Below are 8,178 nucleotides of genomic sequence, written 5' to 3'. Positions count from 1 at the left end.
TGGGATAGCTGGGTCCCACGTGACTGACTGCATGGTTTGAGTCCTAGACCTGGTAGCTTGAGAAGCATGCCAAGCATGTGTAAGTGCATGCCCAGAAAACAGAGAAGGAAAGTTAAGAGGGGATTGTGGCATGGCCATCCTCCCTTGGGTGATGATTTCTCTCTCTCTCTCTCTCTCTTCCAGAAGCACACATGCCCTGTAACAAACAAACAAAGAAAATCTAGTACTGGGTACTTCCATACACACTAGCCTTTAATACTATCTGACCTTGAGGCCAGCAGGTGACATAGTGGTTAAGGCACTGGACTCCCACATGGCTGAATGCAGTATGAGTCCCAGACCTGGCAGCTTACTTTCTCTCTCTCTCTCTCTCTCTCTCACTGTCTCTGTCTCTTTCTCTCTGTGTCTGTCTCTGGTGAGAACATCTGCCCTACAAGAAATTTAAAAAGAATAATTATAACAAATAAAATTAAATAATTCTTTTACATAAATTGATCTCTCTAGTCATTTTTTGTGTTTTTTTTTGGGGGGGAGGGTTGTTTGTTCATTTGTTTGTTTTAAGGTTTTTGCTACAAAGTGCATATGCCAGAAAGAGACTGAAGAAAGTAAGATTCCACCCCCAAGAGGGGATGGCCACACCACAATCCCCTCTCCAATATTCTCCTCTCAGGATTTTGGGCATGCACGCACATGTGCCTGGCATGGTTGTCAAGTCACTGAGTTCAGGATTCAAACATGGCTGGCCATGTGAGAATCCAGAACCTTAACCACCACATCACCTGCTGGCCCCTGCTCAAATGTTTTGATCTCAGGATCTTAAAAATAAATGGCAGGGAGCAGGACAAAAAAGATGATTTCTGGAGGGGGAAGGAATATGTACATTAAAGTGCTTTTATCTATGTGGATCATGTCTGTCAATATTTATCATATTATAAATGAAAACCACACTTTAAAAAAAATTCAGAGATGGGGCTGGCAGGTCATCTGATGGTTAAGGCACTGGATTTCCACATGGCTGACCATGGTTTGAGTCCCAGACCCAGCAATTTGAAAATCACACTGGGCACTTCAGTGTGCATACCTAAAATCTCAAGAGGAGAATGGAGGAGAAGGGATTGCGGTGTGGCCATCTGGGAAGTGATTTCTCCTCTATTTGTCTCACTCTCTCTCCAGCAAGCACAGGTGTCCTATGGCATAAACCTAAAATAATAATAACAATTCCAGGACAGCCCTCAGCCTAGTGATTAAGGGAGCCAGATCCCACATGGCTAATTACTGTTTGAATCTTGGCCCCAGTAGCTTGGAAACCATGCTAGGTGCATGTTCATGTGTGCCTTAAATCCCAAAGGGATGGAGAAATGAAGAAGAATGGATTGCAACATGACCTAATCCCACTGAGAGATGCTCTCTTCCTCTCCCTCTCTCTGTGTCTATCTTTCTTTGGCAAGCACATGCACCCTTTAGCAGTTTTATAAATTTCAGGTATCAATGTATTTAAAATGAACAATAATAAATCTACTATGGTGCAAATAAGTAATATAATCATGTGGTAACATAAATGTTTTATGAAAACAAACTACTTTTCAATGAAAAACCACCATATTTTTCAAAATAATCAAAAATGTAGCAAGAGTGACACTGTTCTGTATTTTCTCAAATCTCTAATATCTGGCATAATGGAGGACAGCTAGATTCTCCTGTCCACTTTTACATTTGCTTTTTTGTGAGTTTGTTTTAGCTGAGATGCATGAAGAAACTACTCTTACAGAGATATGCAATTAGAAAAGATGGGACTTTGCACAACCTTTTTTTGTTTTGTTTTGTTTTGTTTTGTTTTTTTGAGAGGTTTTTGCTATAGGGCACGTGCGCTCGCCAGACAGACAGAGAGAGACAGAGAGACAGAAAGCAGGAAATCACCCCCCAGGGGGGATGGGCACGCCACAATCCCTTCTCCTCCACTCTCCTCTCGGGATCTTGGGCACGCACGCACACACGCCTGGGGTGAGTTTTAAGCCACCGGGTCCGGGACTTGAACCACGGTCAACTACGTGGGAGTCCAGCGACATAGCCATTACGCTAACTGCTGGTCCCTTGCACAACCTTTTACAGGGACTCCTGTAGCTTTCCAGGGATGGATGAGTGGTCGTCAGAGAAGTGGAAAAGAGGGATTATAAAAGTTACCAGGAAACTCAGGAGTGATGGATATATTCATTATCTTGGTAGTGGAGATGGTTTCACAGAACACACACATGTCAAAAGTTATCAAATTATACATTTTAAATTCATGCTGTTAGTTTTATGCTATTTATACTTCAGTGAAGCTTTTAAAATATAGGGAGAAAAGTAATAATGAAAACAAAGAGAAATACTGTTCATTTTAGGCACAACCCTTCCTTTCTTCCTCCTCTGCCTCCACTTCCCCTAAAGCCACACAACCCACACTCCAGCTGTGTGCTACTCACAGTGAGGCCCCTGTCTGCATCTTCCCTCTCCACTCTCCCTCCGTCTGAAATACCTTTCCCCACCAATGCCTCCACTCTCTCTGCCTCCCCTCTCCAACAAAAGAAATTCTACAAAATCCACAGTGAATGTCAACATCCTCTAAGATGCCTTCCTAGATCCCAACATCCTCTCCAGAGAAAATTAAGCTATTGCTGTCTCAACTTTTGCAGGTCACATAGGAACTGTATGAGAGCAAATGAAGCACATTTTGATATGTATTTCCTCAGGCTGGCTTATCTCTTGTTAATCTTCTTTCAATCAAGACACCAACAATAAAAAGGATCAAAAGAAGCTTATGAAGAGTCTGGACAGTGGTAAAATGTGACAGACACTCTGAGAGGCTGGCCCACAGGAAAGGTTCCAGGTTCATGCCCAGAGACCTCCCTGAGTATACTAGACATGCATGTATCCATGATCTAGGGCTGGCTGAGGTCAGGGGAGGGTGACAATACTGGGGACTAGACCCTGTTGTAACTGATGTTCTCTCTTTCTCCTCTCTCTCTCAGAAAAAATAAATATGCAAACTTTTTTTTAAAAGAAAAGAAGTTTAGGAACAGATAAAGGCAATCCAGGACAAGCATCCTAGTGTTACAGAGACTACTGGGAACACTTCCCTCCTACACATTCTACACCTGGTACACATATACACCACAGAGGAAGTGGCCAGAGCCATGTACTACTGGGAGCTTCCTGAGGTCAGGGCCACATTTAGCCATCTATAATTCTCCTAGTGCCCAGCCTACAGAAGGTGTTCACAAAATATCCTCGCTATAAGTCAGGTAGAACTTGCCCAGTGAGACTCAGCTTCCTCTCTAAGACCTTCCGACATAAAAGGATTCTAAAACAATCTATCTATTAAGGTTGTCATAGGTCCTAATTAACAGAGTATATTAGTTTCCTATGGCTGCCAAAACTTCACACTGGATGGCTTAATAAATACATACGTACATATATGTGTATATATACACATATATATACATATATATACATATATATGTATATATATGTATATATATTAATAAATACATACGTATATATATGTGTATACACACACACATATTATCTCACAGTACTGGGGCTAAAATTCAAAACCACAGCATTGGCAGAGCCATGCCATGTTTCCTCTGAAGGCTCTTCTAGCTGCTTCTCAATTCTGGTGGTTCCCAGCAATCCATGCCATTCCTTGGCTTGTATCTGTGTGACTCCAACCTCTGCCTCCATCTTCATGTGACCCTGTATGTTTCTGTATGTCTTCAACTTCTTTTGCCTTATAAGAATGTCAGTCATTAGGTATAGGTCTCACCCTAATTTGGCATGACCTCATTCTAACTTGATTGCATCTGCAAAGATCCTATTCTAAGTAAAGTCACATTCTGAAGATCTGGGTAGGCATCAACTTGGAGAGTGAGGAGGCGCTTTTGGCCCAGCTGGTAGACCATGTGTGAAGGTGCCTGGTACATACTAGAGGCCTGACTTATGTAAAGATCTTTCCTTCCATCTGCAGAGGCAGAAGAGTAGCAGAGGCTCCCTTTACAGAGGATGACGGGCTTGTAGAGGGCTTTCTTTTTAGACACTTACTAGCTTTCTTTTTAGACACTTACTAGTCAAGTAGGAAGAGAAAGACAGCTGCAGATGATAATGATTGTCCTCAACCAGGGTCTTCCTTCCTCAGCTGCTTTGCCCTCATTTTCCCTTGTTCCCTTACCCACACCAACATGGCCAGTCCCATGTAGAACACACATCTACTTATTCAGAGTAGAACTTCATAAACTCACTCTCCAGGAATTGCCTCAGGGACTAAAATTTAATGCTAAAACTTCTTGGTGAAAAGGGCAGAATTTCCCAATGAGACAATATGTTTGTTGTGTGCAGCCTCTATACTAAATCAGAAAGGCTGTCTTTTTCAAATGAATAAAAGGGAAAGAATGACTGAATAAAATCACCCTAAAGATAACTTCCCAACTAGCTCTGATCCAGAACACTGCAACGTAAATGGGCTTCCTAACATCTGTAGCCACTAGCTCAAAAAAGAAAAGAAAAGAAAAGAAAAGAAAAGAAAAGAAAAGAAAAGAAAAGAAAAGAAAAGAAAATGTTATGGTAAAGCATCAGAGGGCTTTGTTGAAAAATAGAAACAAGTGAATGTCATGTGGCCTTCTTTGACACAGAAAGACCAGGAAGGTTCAACAAAGCACACATTTGGGAACTTGTGCTTGAGCAGTTAGCTATGATAAGTGTATTCCTAATGTCAGTTTTGCTGTGCTTCATAACAGGATCTGCTGGCTCCCAGAGGTTTGGATGCTGTGTCAGTATAGCGACAATCATGGAGACAGGTCCACAGGGTCCTGACCTCCTGCTCAGAACACAGGGATTTGTCAGACAATGTGATGGCAGGCCTCAAGTCCTGCTGTGATTTGCTTTTGTCCCAAAACCAAATCTTAAGTACAATTTTTAGTTACTCAAAACATCATTATGTCTCAAAGGCAACTTGGACTTTGTTTCCAGCAATGTTCAAATGGCCTTGACCTTTTCTGCTGTCAGTCTTAGTGATTTGGTGATGTATTTACAAAACCCTATTATGTCCCTTGAGTGTTCTTCCTCTCTCTGTATTTCTTTTATTCTTTATTCTTCCTCTATTCTTTCAGGGTATTCACACTGCTTTTTTCAAGTTGTGATACTTAACACATCATTAATTTGTATCATTTCAAAAGTTTTCTATTTCTAGACCTATCTATATAACACTTAATATTGCAATACATAAGATTAAGGATTTAAGAATTAAGTTAGAAATCTAGAATTAACATCAAAAGGGAGACAACATGTCATGTTGCATTGGGACTGCTTGGTTAAACAGATATAAGGACCCAATCTCCACAAATGCTGAAATTGATAATGCTCACACTTGAGAGGGCTGGTATTATGCTGGGCTAGTTTGTCTGATAAAAGAAAAATGTGTTTTAAATGTTCTAAGAATAGCAGCTAAGTATCTGGGTCAAAATTCCCATTCAAGTAATTACATTTCCCCAACCAAATGTTAATTAGCGCTTCTTTAAAAAACTGTTGGGTAGCGCTACTTGATAAGACTATTTAAGCAGGTACAAGTCCACGTCAGTCTTAGTGATTTGGTGATGTATTTACAAAACCCTATTATTTCCCTTGAGTGTTCTTCCTCTCTCTGTATTTCTTTTATTCTTTATTCTTCCTCTATTCTTTCAGGGTATTCACACTGCTTTTTTCAAGTTGTGATACTTAACACATCATTAATTTGTATCATTTCAAAAGTTTTCTATTTCTAGACCTATCTATATAACACTTAATATTGCAATACATAAGATTAAGGATTTAAGAATTAAGTTAGAAATCTAGAATTAACATCAAAAGGGAGACAACATGTCATGTTGCATTGGGACTGCTTGGTTAAACAGATATAAGGACCCAATCTCCACAAATGCTGAAATTGATAATGCTCACACTTGAGAGGGCTGGTATTATACTGGGCTAGTTTGTCTGATAAAAGAAAAATGTGTTTTAAATGTTCTAAGAATAGCAGCTAAGTATCTGGGTCAAAATTCCCATTCAAGTAATTACATTTCCCCAACCAAATGTTAATTAGCGCTTCTTTAAAAAACTGTTGGGTAGCGCTACTTGATAAGACTATTTAAGCAGGTACAAGTCCACAAGGTACAAAACAACCCAGATCCCCTACGGGTTACTTTTTCTATGAATTGGAAATTCGTAGTCCTCGTTTAATTCAAGGGTGAGTCACCACTAAAGGAATCTTGGACAGTCCATTAAGACAAACTTCGTGTGTGTTCTCTCCATAAATTCTTCTGAGAAAATATTATGCAAATTACTTGCTTTTACAGCACAAAATCTACCAGTGCATTTCACCCACCCAGACCTCAGGTTATAATGAAAAGAGAAGCAAAATAAGCTGAACAGAGGTGAACAACTGCATTTGCACATACTCACATAAAGTTCCAGAATTTTTATTCACAGGAAAGGTATTCAACTTCTCACTGAGAATGTCTTTGCTCCTACTTTACTCAAAGTTTTTACAGGGTTGGCTACTGATCTCCATCTGATCATCCTAGAACTATCAAATAAGAGGGAAGAGAGCAAATGATGCCTATAAGCCCCTAACAACAACCCAAAGTAATAGCTCCTAGCCTATCAAGGAAGGAGGCAGGAAAACTAAGAAACATCAGCCTAAGAACTCAGCCTGGTCTCAGATCATTTGGTGTAGGATAAAGTGAACCTCATATCTCAAAAATTGATATTTGTTAGGAAGATTTTTGAGCCTCCAATAAAAGATAAAATATATTCAACAGTATTTGCTTCACAAAAGTAAAAAACTGACTACTACATTTTAGAAAGAGACCTGTTATAGTTTGAATGTGTCCCTCAAAAAGCAAGTGTTGGTATGTTGAGAATATAATCCCTAACAGAACAATGTTAAGAGGTAGAGACTAATAGGAAGTGTTCAGGTCATAGGAACTCCACCCTCATTAAAGAATTAGTGCCGATTTTAAAAGGGCTTGAGATGGGACCAGCAGATGGCATAATGGTTATGTTCCTGGACTCCCATGTAGTCGACCATAGTTCAAGTCCCAGACCTGACAGCTTAAAACTCACTCCACACATGTGTGTGTGTGCATGCCCAAGAGCCCACGAGGAGAAAGGATTGCAGCATGCCCCCCCCACCCCAGGGGATGATTTCTCTGACAAGTGTACATACCCTACAGCAAAAAAAAAAAAAAAAAATTTCTAAATAAAAAGGGCTTGAGGCTGTGAGTTCAATCTCTTGCTCTACCTATAACTCTCTCTTTTACCTTCTGCCATGGGGTAATGTAACACGAAAGTTCTTACCAAATCTCAATCCCTTGATCTTGGACTTCCCAGGTTCTAGGACCATAAACAAATACATTTCTGTTCATTATAAATTACCCAGTCTCAGGTATAATAGTATAGCAGCATAAAATAGACTAAAACGAAAACTACTTAGGACCAGCAGGTGGCTTGGTGGTTAAGGCACTGGACTCCTATATAGTCAACTGCAGTTCAAGTGCTGGACCTGTGGCTTGCAAAATCATTCCAAGTGCATGTGTGTGAGTGCCCAAAAATCCTAGGAGGAGAATGGAGAAAAAAATATTGTAGCATGGCCCTTCCCCCTAGGGATTGATTTCTCACTTTCCCTCTCATTGTCTCTCTCTGTCTCTATCCAGCAAGTGCACATGCCCTATGCCAAAAACCTTTAAAAATAATAATAATAAAAGAAAACAAGACCTGCTCAAACTTTTCAAATACTCAAACTCAGTTATCAACCATGATTCCCTTTGGAGAAAAAAATATTGTAGCATGGCCCTTCCCCCTAGGGATTGATTTCTCACTTTCCCTCTCATTGTCTCTCTCTGTCTCTATCCAGCAAGTGCACATGCCCTATGCCAAAAACCTTTAAAAATAATAATAATAAAAGAAAACAAGACCTGCTCAAACTTTTCAAATACTCAAACTCAGTTATCAACCATGATTCCCTTCCTGGGGCTCAGGGAGATGAGATGGTGTTAAAGAGTAGGCTTCATGGGAACCAGCAGTTGGTGTAATGGCTATGTCGCTGGACTCCCACGTAGTCGACCGCGGTTCGTGTCCCGGACCTGGTGGCTTAAAACTCACGCCGGG

The sequence above is a fragment of the Tupaia chinensis genome, unplaced genomic scaffold (assembly GCF_000334495.1).
Source record: "Tupaia chinensis unplaced genomic scaffold, TupChi_1.0 Scaffold000706_1, whole genome shotgun sequence".
Lineage (NCBI taxonomy): Eukaryota > Metazoa > Chordata > Mammalia > Scandentia > Tupaiidae > Tupaia > Tupaia belangeri.
This window is presented reverse-complemented; position numbering follows the sequence as displayed.